The sequence below is a fragment of the Rhipicephalus microplus genome, chromosome 1, assembly GCF_043290135.1.
Source record: "Rhipicephalus microplus isolate Deutch F79 chromosome 1, USDA_Rmic, whole genome shotgun sequence".
NCBI classification, from domain to species: domain Eukaryota; kingdom Metazoa; phylum Arthropoda; class Arachnida; order Ixodida; family Ixodidae; genus Rhipicephalus; species Rhipicephalus microplus.
In genome coordinates, this window is record NC_134700.1 from 113,213,223 (window position 1) to 113,228,678 (window position 15,456).

The 15,456-nt window shown below is 49.6% G+C and overlaps 3 non-coding genes and 1 pseudogene across 3 annotated transcripts; all 4 read left to right on the plus strand.

Moving 5' to 3' along the window:
• Nucleotides 1–628: 628 nt before the first annotated feature.
• On the plus strand, nt 629–792 carry LOC142771613 (U1 spliceosomal RNA). Its single transcript, XR_012886020.1, has one exon. It is a non-coding gene; the product is annotated as a U1 spliceosomal RNA (small nuclear RNA).
• Nucleotides 793–3,387: 2,595 nt separating this feature from the next.
• Nucleotides 3,388–3,551, plus strand: LOC142771615 (U1 spliceosomal RNA). The gene has a single exon (XR_012886021.1). It is a non-coding gene; the product is annotated as a U1 spliceosomal RNA (small nuclear RNA).
• Nucleotides 3,552–6,085: 2,534 nt separating this feature from the next.
• On the plus strand, nt 6,086–6,249 carry LOC119178811 (U1 spliceosomal RNA). The gene has a single exon (XR_005110780.1). It is a non-coding gene; the product is annotated as a U1 spliceosomal RNA (small nuclear RNA).
• An 8,720-nt stretch (nt 6,250–14,969) lies between these two features.
• On the plus strand, nt 14,970–15,106 carry LOC142771503 (U1 spliceosomal RNA; annotated as a pseudogene).
• Nucleotides 15,107–15,456: the final 350 nt, after the last annotated feature.

The following is a 15,456-nucleotide window of genomic DNA, read 5'->3' on the forward strand; positions in this document are numbered from 1 at the left end:
TTTTTCCCAAGACAAAGGTACCATAAGCCATAAGCACGAGAGGACGGGTGCGTTTTAACTCGCTACTTGCTTTCCATAAAAAAATACCTTCGAATTACAAAAAAAATGGGTCTATTAAAATGTACGAATATGCAAAACATCCCTTCCCGAAGCGCAGAAAAAAAAACAATTAGTAGATCGCACGTATCTTCGCAGTGGATGTTATGCGAAACCTTCACATGGAAAGTGACTGTGCTGTAATTTCTTTATTGACTGGAACGTCATGATGTGGAGCTGAAAATGTGCATGCACAAGTGCATGAACATGAATAGCCTTGGATGAAACGTGCGCCCTCCGTTAATTGACCGCAGCGCTAGCGCCTCTTGCGGCGTAAAGATGATTCATGCTTGTTGCGCTAAAACTGCTATTATATTTGATCAAACTTGAGCTTTTTTTTTAATCATCAATCAGAGCTAGGTTCAATTTTATTTAACAGGTCGACGCATATTAGTGGGCCATTAGTGTTTCTTCAAATGGCTCCTTAAAATATACAAGAAGCAAACAGCAATCTTCGACCGTCGTCTGCACCTCACCAGAATGACACAAGACGTCGCGATGGGTGCTGACCGAGTGCGACCCGTTGTCTGGCATACTTACCTGGTGTCGGGGTGACCGTGGTCAAGATGGCGGTGCCCCCAGGGAGAGGCGCGGGCATTGCACTGCGCTCGTGCTGACCCCTGCCACTACCCCAAACTGGGGCAGATGGGGCATGCAATTTTTGGTAGTGGGGGACTGCGTTCGCGCTCTCCCCCTATTTTACAATCCAAAGGAAGATCTATACACCCGCTGAAACACTTGCGCGGTGGAGGAGAGTGCAAGCTATTGAGATCCAGGTTCTCCGATATGGCTTCCGATGTGTCGTTTTCTTGTGTTAAGTGAGAGTTGCTCAGAGCCCTTAAAATATACCTGCCCAAGGCTGCATCTGGAGAGAAAATTGGAATATTTGAAGTTTTTGCGCTATCTCTATTCGTATTATGTCTTCACATTGTGGGTGAAGAAGATGAAGAAATATGCCTGAGGTAGGTAAGGGACTTTATTGATCCTTGGAAGAATGATTTGAGGGCAGGTGTGGCAGGGAAAGTGTAAGCAGGATGACAACGGGCCTTCGGGCCACTCTAGATGGCCGCACATTGCTGTGCTTCAGCGACCCTTCTGGCCCAGCTCACTATCCCGAACTTTATTTCCGGTTGCGAGCTGCGAAGAGTGCCTACCATCGCTCTTGGTGGGCGGAAAATTAGGTAAAATAATATAAAATCGAGATAGCTGACGATTCCATCCCTGGCACCTAAAAGCGAAGGCAGGTAGCTGGAGCCTCGTTCCGAGTGCTCGGGCTTTGGTGTCAGCAGCCGTGTTCGGACGAGACCACCCAAACCTAAGCGGCCAGATAGATAGATACCCTTAAAATCACCAAAGTTCGCAAAGAAATTCTGCAAATTTAATACAAAGTACCTATAATGCTGTCTTGGTTGTCCTTGGCTTAAAGACTTTTTTTTCTTTTTAATATTTATAACACACAAAAAAGCTCAATTTTACAAGCTTTCTCGAATCGCTGCATCAACTCGAAGAATCGCTATCTCGAATCGCTATCTTTCAACTGCAGGCACCCCGAGTGTGCTGTGACGTCCAAATTTTCTCTTCACATGCTTACAAGATATCGTGACGTCAGCAGCAATGCCCGCTCCACACTTCGAGACAGGGGCGGTGCTGAAAGGACCCTAGCTTGTGGGCACTAGCGGTTGATACGGCCCCAGGATGTAATCACTTGCTCACCCCCCCCCCCCTCCTATCCTATTGAAGAAATCCTGGCGGCTCATCTATGGGTTGGCGACACACAAGCGCCCTCTTTGAATGTTTTGGTGACGCACAAGCGCGCCTATTTCAGAAATTTTGTTACCTGACGTTTCAATAGCCAGGCCGCCACTTCAAGTCGCTAGTATTGGTACTGTAGTGGCCTAACATCAATCAAGTGTTGAGTGTTGATCGCAGCATACGGAAATGAATTTTAATATCAAAATAACATACCTTGTCAGTAGACGTCCGTGCTTTAGGTGTTTTAGAATGTTTCAGTTTGGAACCTCCTATAATGTTTGCTTTTCTTATTTTGTAGCTGTCTAACACTACCCGCAATTTATTTTCGAGTGTGTTCAATGTTTTCAAGCGATTTCACTGTCGTTTCTAAAATTTTAGCTCGTATGATATCTACCATCAATCCATACAACAACAATTTATCATTCCACCACCAAGATTCTCAACCTAAGCAAAGACTGCGATGCAATAATTCCCGCTAACGCAACACTTGTACCTTGGACCGCGCGTTTCGGTCTAATGAGATGGGAAATAAATAGTAGTCGTGGCCATTTGAGGATTCCCGCTGTCACCCTGTTAGAGGAGATCCACAACAATAGACGCTGAAAAGTTTTCATGAGAGGGTTCAACAATGAAGAGAGCTTGCTTGCTGCTGCTTCAGCGTTCAGCGCCTCAGTTCGTCACTTCGATTTATGCACATTTACTAGATAATTGCATGGGCTGCTGCGAATCGAAATTGAGACTTGCAGAAGACCTCCTTTGCCCAGTTCAAACCAATGCGTTCGAAAACGATGTGAGAATATGAAAGCGCACAGTGTCTTCAAACTGCCTGAGCTTTCACATGACAGTTTTCTATACACAGCTTAGTCTTTAAAATTAAATTGTATAGGCTTTCGCCCATGATGTTTTTTTTTTCCCAAGACAAAGGTACCATAAGCCATAAGCACGAGAGGACGGGTGCGTTTTAACTCGCTACTTGCTTTCCATAAAAAAATACCTTCGAATTACAAAAAAAAAATGGGTCTATTAAAATGTACGAATATGCAAAACATCCCTTCCCGAAGCGCAGAAAAAAAAAAAAACAATTAGTAGATCGCACGTATCTTCGCAGTGGATGTTATGCGAAACCTTCACATGGAAAGTGACTGTGCTGTAATTTCTTTATTGACTGGAACGTCATGATGTGGAGCTGAAAATGCATGCACAAGTGCATGAACATGAATAGCCTTGGATGAAACGTGCGCCCTCCGTTAATTGACCGCAGCGCTAGCGCCTCTAGCGGCGTAAAGATGATTCATGCTTGTTGCGCTAAAACTGCTATTATATTTGATCAAACTTGAGCTTTTTTTTTAATCATCAATCAGAGCTAGGTTCATTTTTATTTAACAGGTCGACGCATATTAGTGGGCCATTAGTGTTTCTTGAAATGGCTCCTTAAAATATACAAGAAGCAAACAGCAATCTTCGACCGTCGTCTGCACCTCACCTGAATGACACAAGACGTCGCGATGGGTGCTGACCGAGTGCGACCCGTTGTCTGGCATACTTACCTGGTGTCGGGGTGACCGTGGTCAAGATGGCGGTGCCCCCAGGGAGAGGCGCGGGCATTGCACTGCGCTCGTGCTGACCCCTGCCACTACCCCAAACTGGGGCAGATGGGGCATGCAATTTTTGGTAGTGGGGGACTGCGTTCGCGCTCTCCCCCTATTTTACAATCCAAAGGAAGATCTATACACCCGCTGAAACACTTGCGCGGTGGAGGAGAGTGCAAGCTATTGAGATCCAGGTTCTCCGATATGGCTTCCGATGTGTCGTTTTCTTGTGTTAAGTGAGAGTTGCTCAGAGCCCTTAAAATATACCTGCCCAAGGCTGCATCTGGAGAGAAAATTGGAATATTTGAAGTTTTTGCGCTATCTCTATTCGTATTATGTCTTCACATTGTGGGTGAAGAAGATGAAGAAATATGCCTGAGGTAGGTACGGGACTTTATTGATCCTTGGAAGAATCATTTGAGGGCAGGTGTGGCAGGGAAAGTGTAAGCAGGATGACAACGGGCCTTCGGGCCACTCTAGATGGCCGAACATTGCTGTGCTTCAGCGACCCTTCTGGCCCAGCTCACTATCCCGAACTTTATTTCCGGTTGCGAGCTGCGAAGAGTGCCTACCGTCGCTCTTGGTGGGCGGAAAATTAGGTAAAATAATATAAAATCGAGATAGCTGACGATTCCATCCCTGGCACCTAAAAGCGAAGGCAGGTAGCGGGAGCCTCGTTCCGAGTGCTCGGGCTTTGGTGTCAGCAGCCGTGTTCGGACGAGACCACCCAAACCTAAGCGGCCAGATAGATAGATACCCTTAAAATCACCAAAGTTCGCAAAGAAATTCTGCAAATTTAATACAAAGTACCTATAATGCTGTCTTGGTTGTCCTTGGCTTAAAGACTTTTTTTTCTTTTTAATATTTATAACACACAAAAAAGCTCAATTTTACAAGCTTTCTCGAATCGCTGCATCAACTCGAAGAATCGCTATCCCGAATCGCTATCTTTCAACTGCAGGCACCCCGAGTGTGCTGCGACGTCCAAATTTTCTCTTCACATGCTTACAAGATATCGTGACGTCAGCAGCAATGCCCGCTCCACACTTCGAGACAGGGGCGGTGCTGAAAGGACCCTAGCTTGTGGGCACTAGTGGTTGATACGGCCCCAGGATGTAATCACTTGCTCACCCCCCCCCCCCCTATCCTATTGAAGAAATCCTGGCGGCTCATCTATGGGTTGGCGACACACAAGCGCCCTCTTTGAATGTTTTGGTGACGCACAAGCGCGCCTGTTTCAGAAATTTTGTTACCTGACGTTTCAATAGCCAGGCCGCCACTTCAAGTCGCTAGTATTGGTACTGTAGTGGCCTAACATCAATCAAGTGTTGATCGCAGCATACGGAAATGAATTTTAATATCAAAATAACATACCTTGTCAGTAGACGTCCGTGCTTTAGGTGTTCTAGAATGTTTCAGTTTGGAACCTCCTATAATGTTTGCTTTTCTTATTTTGTAGCTGTCCAACACTACCCGCAATTTATTTTCGAGTGTGTTCAATGTTTTCAAGCGATTTCACTGTCGTTTCTAAAATTTTAGCTCGTATGATATCTACCATCAATCCATACAACAACAATTTATCATTCCACCACCAAGATTCTTAACCTAAGCAAAGACTGCGATGCAATAATTCCCGCTAACGCAACACTTGTACCTTGGGCCGCGCGTTTCGGTCTAATGAGATCGGAAATAAATAGTAGTCGTGGCCATTTGAGGATTCCCGCTGTCACCCTGTTTTAGGATATCCACAACAATAGACGCTGAAAAGTTTTCATGAGAGGGTTCAACAATGAAGAGAGCTTGCTTGCTGCTGCTTCAGCGTTCAGCGCCTCAGTTCGTCACTTCGATTTGCGAATTTGAGACTTGCAGAAGACCTCCTTTGCCCAGTTCAAACCAATGCGTTCGAAAACGATGTGGGAATATGAAAGCGCACAGTGTCTTCAAACTGCCTGAGCTTTCACATGACAGTCTTTTATACAAAGCTTAGTCTTTAAAATTGTATTGGCTTTCGCCCATGATGTTTTTTTTTTTTTCCCAAGACAAAGGTACCATAAGCACGAGAGGACGGGTGCGTTTTAACTCGCTACTTGCTTTCCATAAAAAAAAATACCTTCGAATTACAAAAAATGGGTCTATCAAAATGTACGAATATGCAAAACATCCCTTCCCGAAGCGCAGAAAAAAAAAACAATTAGTAGATCGCACGTATCTTCGCAGTGGATGTTATGCGAAACCTTCACATGGAAAGTGACTGTGCTGTAATTTCTTTATTGACTGGAACGTCATGATGTGGAGCTGAAAATGCATGCACAAGTGCATGAACATGAATAGCCTTGGATGAAACGTGCGCCCTCCGTTAATTGACCGCAGCGCTAGCGCCTCTAGCGGCGTAAAGATGATTCATGCTTGTTGCGCTAAAACTGCTATTATATTTGATCAAACTTGAGCTTTTTTTTTAATCATCAATCAGAGCTAGGTTCAATTTTATTTAACAGGTCGACGCATATTAGTGGGCCATTAGTGTTTCTTGAAATGGCTCCTTAAAATATACAAGAAGCAAACAGCAATCTTCGACCGTCGTCTGCACCTCACCTGAATGACACAAGACGTCGCGATGGGTGCTGACCGAGTGCGACCCGTTGTCTGGCATACTTACCTGGTGTCGGGGTGACCGTGGTCAAGATGGCGGTGCCCCCAGGGAGAGGCGCGGGCATTGCACTGCGCTCGTGCTGACCCCTGCCACTACCCCAAACTGGGGCAGATGGGGCATGCAATTTTTGGTAGTGGGGGACTGCGTTCGCGCTCTCCCCCTATTTTACAATCCAAAGGAAGATCTATACACCCGCTGAAACACTTGCGCTGTGGAGGAGAGTGCAAGCTATTGAGATCCAGGTTCTCCGATATGGCTTCCGATGTGTCGTTTTCTTGTGTTAAGTGAGAGTTGCTCAGAGCCCTTAAAATATACCTGCCCAAGGCTGCATCTGGAGAGAAAATTGGAATATTTGAAGTTTTTGCGCTATCTCTATTCGTATTATGTCTTCACATTGTGGGTGAAGAAGATGAAGAAATATGCCTGAGGTAGGTACGGGACATTATTGATCCTTGGAAGAATCATTTGAGGGCAGGTGTGGCAGGGAAAGTGTAAGCAGGATGACAACGGGCCTTCGGGCCACTCTAGATGGCCGAACATTGCTGTGCTTCAGCGACCCTTCTGGCCCAGCTCACTATCCCGAACTTTATTTCCGGTTGCGAGCTGCGAAGAGTGCCTACCATCGCTCTTGGTGGGCGGAAAATTAGGTAAAATAATATAAAATCGAGATAGCTGACGATTCCATCCCTGGCACCTAAAAGCGAAGGCAGGTAGCGGGAGCCTCGTTCCGAGTGCTCGGGCTTTGGTGTCAGCAGCCGTGTTCGGACGAGACCACCCAAACCTAAGCGGCCAGATAGATAGATACCCTTAAAATCACCAAAGTTCGCAAAAAATGCTGCAAATTTAATACAAAGTACCTATAATGCTGTCTTGGTTGTCCTTGGCTTAAAGGCTTTTTTTTCTTTTTAATATTTATAACACACAAAAAAGCTCAATTTTACAAGCTTTCTCGAATCGCTGCATCAACTCGAAGAATCGCTATCCCGAATCGCTATCTTTCAACTGCAGGCACCCCGAGTGTGCTGTGACGTCCAAATTTTCTCTTCACATGCTTACAAGATATCGTGACGTCAGCAGCAATGCCCGCTCCACACTTCGAGACAGGGGCGGTGCTGAAAGGACCCTAGCTTGTGGGCACTAGCGGTTGATACGGCCCTAGGATGTAATCACTTGCTCACCCCCCCCCCCCCTTCCTATCCTATTGAAGAAATCCTGGCGGCTCATCTATGGGTTGGCGACACACAAGCGCCCTCTTTGAATGTTTTGGTGACGCATAAGCGCGCCTATTTCAGAAATTTTGTTACCTGACGTTTCAATAGCCAGGCCGCCACTTCAAGTCGCTAGTATTGGTACTGTAGTGGCCTAACATCAATCAAGTGTTGAGTGTTGATCGCAGCATACGGAAATGAATTTTAATATCAAAATAACATACCTTGTCAGTAGACGTCCGTGCTTTAGGTGTTTTAGAATGTTTCAGTTTGGAACCTCCTATAATGTTTGCTTTTCTTATTTTGTAGCTGTCTAACACTACCCGCAATTTATTTTCGAGTGTGTTCAATGTTTTCAAGCGATTTCACTGTCGTTTCTAAAATTTTAGCTCGTATGATATCTACCATCAATACATACAACAATTTATCATTCCACCACCAAGATTCTCAACCTAAGCAAAGACTGCGATGCAATAATTCCCGCTAACGCAACACTTGTACCTTGGACCGCGCGTTTCGGTCTAATGAGATGGGAAATAAATAGTAGTCGTGGCCATTTGAGGATTCCCGCTGTCACCCTGTTTGAGGAGATCCACAACAATAGACGCTGAAAAGTTTTCATGAGAGGGTTCAACAATGAAGAGAGCTTGCTTGATGCTGCTTCAGCGTTCAGCGCCTCAGTTCGTCACTTCGATTTATGCACATTTACTAGATAATTGCATGGGCTGCTGCGAATCGAAATTGAGACTTGCAGAAGACCTCCTTTGCCCAGTTCAAACCAATGCGTTCGAAAACGATGTGAGAATATGAAAGCGCACAGTGTCTTCAAACTGCCTGAGCTTTCACATGACAGTTTTCTATACACAGCTTAGTCTTTAAAATTAAATTGTATTGGCTTTCGCCCATGATGTTTTGTTTTTCCCAAGACAAAGGTACCATAAGCCATAAGCACGAGAGGACGGGTGCGTTTTAACTCGCTACTTGCTTTCCATAAAAAAATACCTTCGAATTACAAAAAAAAAATGGGTCTATTAAAATGTACGAATATGCAAAACATCCCTTCCCGAAGCGCAGAAAAAAAAACAATTAGTAGATCGCACGTATCTTCTTCGCAGTCGATGTTATGCGAAACCTTCACATGGAAAGTGACTGTGCTGTAATTTCTTTATTGACTGGAACGTCATGATGTGGAGCTGAAAATGCATGCACAAGTGCATGAACATGAATAGCCTTGGATGAAACGTGCGCCCTCCGTTAATTGACAGCAGCGCTAGCGCCTCTAGCGGCGTAAAGATGATTCATGCTTGTTGCGCTAAAACTGCTATTATATTTGATCAAACTTGAGCTTTTTTTTGTCATCAATCAGAGCTAGGTTCAATTTTATTTAACAGGTCGACGCATATTAGTGGGCCATTAGTGCTTCTTCAAATGGCTCCTTAAAATATACAAGAAGCAAACAGTAATCTTCGACCGTCGTCTGCACCTCACCAGAATGACACAAGACGTCACGATGGGTGCTGACCGAGTGCGACCCGTTGTCTGGCATACTTACCTGGTGTCGGGGTGGCCGTGGTCAAGATGGCGGTGTGATCAACGAGGAGGTGTCTCCAGCCCTGGTTCCAGCTGCTTCGTTCGGCATCGAGTCCTGCCGGCTTCACCGCCTCGTGCGAGCGACTGCCTCCTCTGGGTCTCGGGCCTTCCAGCCCGGAGCCCCCCACCCCTATGCCAGGAGGAGCACGGATGCCGGTCCACGCTACCTTCCCGGAGCCTGCCTGCAACCCACCTGACTCCTCCTGATCCCGAGCGGCGTCTCCCCAGGCTTAGCCGCAGATTTACCAGAGTGCAGCTCGACTGCACGCTACTAGTTTTCTACAAGTCACGCCCCCTTCTGCTGGCGACAGCCCCTCCAGAATGGCGGCCACTACCGACCTACCAGTGCGGGAGAACTGCTTCCTCTTCACAGCGCCGGATGGCGACGTATCCCTTGATGATCTTATAGACGCTATAGAATTAGAAGCTGGTGATGATAGTGTTTTTGTTATGCAGCATATGGGCGGGGCCAAGTTTCTCGTCTGCACACGTAACGCCAGTCAGGCAACAAAGTTAATGGTGGCGGAAGGTTTCAAGGTTAATGGAGTAAGTGTACCGGTTGAGGCCGTCGGGCCGCCGGTCACGTACGTCAACGTCTACCAATACCCCGCCTACCTGTCTGACGAGATACTTGGCAACGCCCTAGCACAGTACGGTACGGTGCGGGACATCTCGTTTGCTACTGTGGCTACCCGCCAAAATAAGTTGAACGGCGTCAGAGTCGTAAAAATCGAAATGAGTAAGCCGGTGCCCAACTTTGCGACCATTGCGGGGCACCGGGTCGTGTTCGAATATAGAGGCATGAGGCGGGTGTGCGCGCGATGTAGTGAGGTGGGCCACATGGCGACCGCATGCTCCGCACCATACTGCATACGATGCGGAATTTTCGGTCATGAAACTGAGGGCTGTTCAGCCGAATGTAAGCGTTGCGGGGGTCACCACGGAACAAAAGAATGTTTTAGGAGGCGCTCTTATGCGTCAGCCGCTCGCGGTTTCCCCTCGGTATCGGACCTCGCGTCGAACTCGGTCCAGCCGAGTGGCTCCCCGTCGCAGAAGCCAGGCAAACCCCCCTCTCGCTTACAAGTGCTCGTACCCAGGACCGCGGCCCGCGCCCCCCCAAGGCCTCCCTCCCCCCAAGGCCGCGAAACGGATGCCAGCTTGCTCACAGGAAGCACTGCGGCGGATTCATCCGCCAACGAGGAAGACAAGCCCGAGAAGAGTGACGATGCCACCACCATGTCATCGGAAACGGAATCGAGCGACCTCGAAACCGTCTCGGCCCAATCGTCCCCGTCTATGCCATTCGTCCCCCCGTCAGTCCAAGACGATGGCCACAACTTCCCGGTGCTTGCCGAAACTTTCAAGCGACGTGAGGCCTTCCCAACCCCCTCCCAAACACCCGTTAACGTGTTGGCCCCAGTGTGCGCCCAGGACTTGGACGACGCTACCAATGACCCCGCCAAGGACGAATTGCCCATCGTGAGCCGCGGGTATTACTCGCCCCCTGACGACCAAGACCGCGCTCAAATAAACCAGCCTCTCTCCTTTGAGCGGGTGTCAGGCCGTGAGCAGAGAGCTCGTTCGCGCTCGCTCCGGCGCCAGGGAGAGGAGAACAGGAAAGGAACGAGAGGGAGAGCCACAAGCAGAGAGGCGCGACAATGCCGAATTGGGTCAGAAGCGACGGCGATCGACAGCGATGCCCCACCGAAGGCGAGGACGCAGAAGCTCGGCCAATGCGCCGCAGGCAAAGGGGAACCGCCCCCTAAAGCCAGCGAGCAGATCTGATAACACCTTCGCTTCGTTACAGACAGCAGTGCCCGTGCGCGCCGGCGCCGCCGTTTACCCTTTCCTGTTTCACTCCCCTATGCGCTGCCTCCCCTTGCCTCCATCCCTCCCTTCCACACCCTCACGTACCCCCCTCGTTTCCACTCCACCATAGTGCGACTGATGGCTGACCGAATCCGTTTCGCCACTTGGAATGTTCGCGGTTTCCGCGACACGACGAAACAAACCGCGGTCGTTTCCTTTGCGAAAGCCCGCAGCATCGACTTGTTGTTCGTCCAGGAGACGAATTTCCGATCCCCCCTCGACGTCGCTCGCTTCCGCAGCCTCTGTCACGTCGAAGCCTTCTTCTCACTGACGAGGACCAGGTCATGCGGGGTTGGGGTTGTGTTCGTCACCGGCAGGTTTAGGCAAAAAGCCCATTGCGTGTTTGGCGCTGACGGCCGCACATTAATGCTTGACATCTTCATCGATGGGCAGAAAGTTCGGTTTGTGAACGTGTACGCGCCAGTAACTAGATCGGAGACGAACCCCTTTTTCAGGGAGCTTGGCGAGTACCTGCTGACCCCCCTCCCGCACGTAATCCTTGGAGACTTTAACTGTGTGGTCGACACTGCGAGGGATATCCGGGGACCAAGTTGCGGAGGCTCAGCCTACCGTGCAAAAGAACTGATCAAAGTTCTCGAACGCCTCCGACTTTCAGACGCATGGGTCCGCCTCCACGACGACGATTTCGGCCCCACCCGCGTGTCGAGGGTCACCGCTAGCCGGCTAGACCGCGCGTACTTACCGGAGCTCCTACTTCCATCCCTAACAGCGTGCGAGGTGGTCCCGTTGCCGCCCCCTCTGGCCGCTTTGTCTGATCACGCGCCACTGCTAACAACCCTCCGTGCAAAGCCTGGCCCCAAACCAGCCGACGCATCGTGGCGCCTGGATTCTGCACTACTAAAGGATCCGGTGTGTGTACCACAGATCGAGACTCTCATAGAGGGCTCGATTAGAGCATCCCCCCGCGTAACACCGACTACCTGGGACGACCTCAAGGAGGCCTGGAAGGTCCTCCTCCAAGACGAAGGCCGTAAAAGGAAAAAGCGCTTGACGTCGCAGATGAACGAGTTACTGCGCAGAATGCGTATCATTCAGAGTGCTGACACCCTCACCTCCTGTACACGAGATTACCTAGCCTCGCTCAAGGTGCAGTACGAACGGCTTCTTCGGGCAGCTACTGGCGAAAAGCGCGCGACTTGGGCCACCTCGAGCGAGCGGCCAGAGGTAGTCTCGCGAGAAGTAAGGGGAAACGGCTCTGTGCGTATTGCAGAGGTAAAGCGCCCAGATGGTACCCTAGCGACAGACCCGGTCGAGATCGAGGCGACTTTCTTGCACCACTTCGAGACAGCCTTTCACGAGCCGGACGCCACAATGATCGCCTCGGAGCCCGCGTCCCTGTCGGAGCTGTGTAAATTCCTTAAACGTCTGGAAGAGGATGAATGCCTGACTATGTGCGGCGCAGCGACGTTATCAGAATTGAGGGCCGCTATCCAGTCAATGCCACCAAACTCGGCTCCCGGTGCGGACGGCCTCACAGCGGGCTTCTACGCCACCTTTTTCGAGAGCCTATGTGAACCGCTCCTAGCCATAGTCAACACGGTCCTAGAGGGACACGCGAAACCTGCCTCCTTCGGCATGGGGCGCGTAGTCCTCATTCTTAAAGAAGGTGCACCGCCGAACGACCCTGCCTCTTGGCGCCCGATCACGTTGTTAAATGTAGACTACAAGATCGTGGCGTCAATCTTGAACAGCCGACTAAAGATCTTTCTGCCGGATATTATTGCTCCACACCAGGCTTGCGCAGTCCCGGGCAGATCAATGTTTACCAACCTGACCACGACAAGGGACGTGTTCCAGTACGCTTCAGAGAAAAGAGTCACTGGAGCCTTTTTTTCACTTGATCAGGCCAAGGCTTTCGATAGGGTCAGGCACGCCTACCTGTTCCAAACCCTGCGAGAGTTTGGCCTACCGGCAAACTTTGTACAAGTGATAAGGCTCCTGTACTCAGACCTCAGGTGCCATGTAGTAGTTAATCGCTCCACGACGGACACCTTTCAGTACACGAGAGGGATCAGGCAGGGGTGCCCGCTAGGCCCCACCCTCTTTGTACTCGCGATAGAGCCGCTACTTACATCCCTGGCAAGCGACGCGCACATCCGGGGCCTTCCTCTCACAGGAACTGCGGACCTGAAAGTCCTCGCATACGCTGACGATATCTCCCTTTTTGTGCGAGATCCAAGCAGTCTCGAGCGCTTTCACCAGGTATTCGCGTCGTACGCCCTAGCATCCGGTGCACAGCTAAATGAGAGGAAGTGTAAAGCCCTCCTATTCGGCCATTTCCCGGCGCACGTGATCGGCAACTTCGAGGTGGTCACCGCTGTTAAGGTCCTCGGTATATACTTTTCCCGCGAGGGAGTTGCGGCCTCTACGTGGTCCCGAGTCGTGGACAGGGCTGCACAAGTGTCAGAGAGCGCTAGCCTACAAGGCCTGACGCTATGCGAGAAAGCAGTAGCCGTCAAAACAAGCATTTGCGCCCTAGCCTCGCATGCGAGCCGAGTAGCAGTGATGCCCACAAGAACAGCAAGCCAGTTAACCAAACTCATTAACGCATACCTCTGGGATGGGAAACCGCCACCATTGAAGCAAAACTTGCTACAACTGGCAGTGTCAGAAGGGGGCCTCGGCCTACCACATGTGTTGACAACGAGCAGAGTCCTGGCCCTGAAAACCGCCCGCATGCTCGCGCGCGCGAGCGATTACGTAGGGCGCAACCTACTCCTCTACTGGAGTGGAGTGAAGCACGACTGGCTGGATGCAGGCCACCACATTGGGCCCTTTGCTGAGGCACCTGCGCCCTTCTATAAAACGGCGTCGGCTACCTGGCGCATGTTGAGGCAAGAAGTGCCCGAAGGCGATGTGGATGAGGACCAGCCAGCGCGCATCGTTGAAGCCATCACGCGGAAGCAGCTGAGCGACACTGAACAAAAACGAGCCGAGCGCGCGAAGCGCGAATTACTCTCGCTCCGTTGCGGCACCCCCCGTGAAGCACAGGATTTCCTCCTGAAAAAGGCCTGGGCCGTCCTCCCCACCAGACAACGCCTGCATAAATTTGGAATAGTCCCGGATGCACGTTGTCCGAACTGTCACGCAGTTGAATCGCAGGATCACGCGTTGTTCCAATGCGTGGCGGTGAAACCCGTGTGGCGGATGGTAGCCCGCTCCTTTGGTATCCGCCCACCTCCTTACCACAAGCGCAACAAAGGTGCCTTCGGCCAACTTGTGCTGATCTTCACGATGTTAGCTATTTGGCAAAGGAGATCGCTAGCGGAGGCGCGTAGAAAACCTGTCCGGAGCGCGTTTCCGGTAGTCTCGCGTATCCGGCGGTTGCTATGGGCCCACCTATCCGGCGAACTTGAGGCCAGAGGCGAGGAAAACTTCCTTCGTCGCTGGCATACCAGATTCTTTTTTCTGAGGAATGGCAAGCTAGCCGCCCCAATCACTACCTGGTGACACCCCTCCCGCTGTCTAGCACATGCGGAAGGGGACTTGTATATACATATATATATATATATATATATATATATATATATATGTGTGTATGTATATGTATATATGTATGTGTATGTATTTGTGTATATATATGTATATATATATATGTATATATAAATATATGTATGTGTATGTATATGTGTATGTATGTATATGTATATCTGTATATCTGTATCACCTGTTTCATTTCATCACCCCATTGTCGTTGTTATTTGTAATCGATTCGGGCAAAGTATGCTGGTCGACACTTGAGTTAAGTTTTGTATAGCGCCTTCTTCATTGATTGGCGCCTTCAGTCAGTTTTTTTACGCGCAGATTGTTGCTGATGCCTTATTTGGGGGGAGACACGCCCCCCCCCCCCCCATTCCCTTGTAACCCCCCCCCCAGCCTCAAGGCCTCTTTTATACCTCCGGGCATGCACTTACTGTGTACGAAAGCAGCATTGTTTCAGGCGACAAAAAAGAAATAATACCTACAGTTGTACAGCGCTAAGTCGCTACTTGTTCCCACCGCGTGATGAGAAGACCTACCGCCGCGCATGATTAAGCCTGCTGGAGCACCACGCGCTGTACAGTAAATAGAGGGGTACACCCCCCCACATACATTGTACCTCGGTAGTGGTGCTTTTCTGATTGTACATGCACCCTTTGTAGTCGTGAAGCTCGATGTTTTTGTCATGTACTTTATCCTTGGTTGGAAGTCAATAAACTTCTCTTTGATGCCCCCAGGGAGAGGCGCGGGCATTGCACTGCGCTCGTGCTGACCCCTGCCACTACCCCAAACTGGGGCAGATGGGGCATGCAATTTTTGGTAGTGGGGGACTGCGTTCGCGCTCTCCCCCTATTTTACAATCCAAAGGAAGATCTATACACCCGCTGAAACACTTGCGCGGCGGAGGAGAGTGCAAGCTATTGAGATCCGGGTTCTCCGATATAGCTTCCGATGTGTCGTTTTCTTGTGTTAAGTGAGAGTTGCTCAGAGCCCTTAAAATATACTTGCCCAAGGCTGCATCTGGAGAGAAAATTGCAATATTTGAAGTTTTTGCGCTATCTCTATTCGTATTATGTCTTCACATTGTGGGTGAAGAAGATGAAGAAATATGCCTGAGGTAGGTAAGGGACTTTATTGATCCTTGGAAGAATGATTTGAGGGCAGGTGTGGCAGGGAAAGTGGAAGCAGGATGACAACGGGC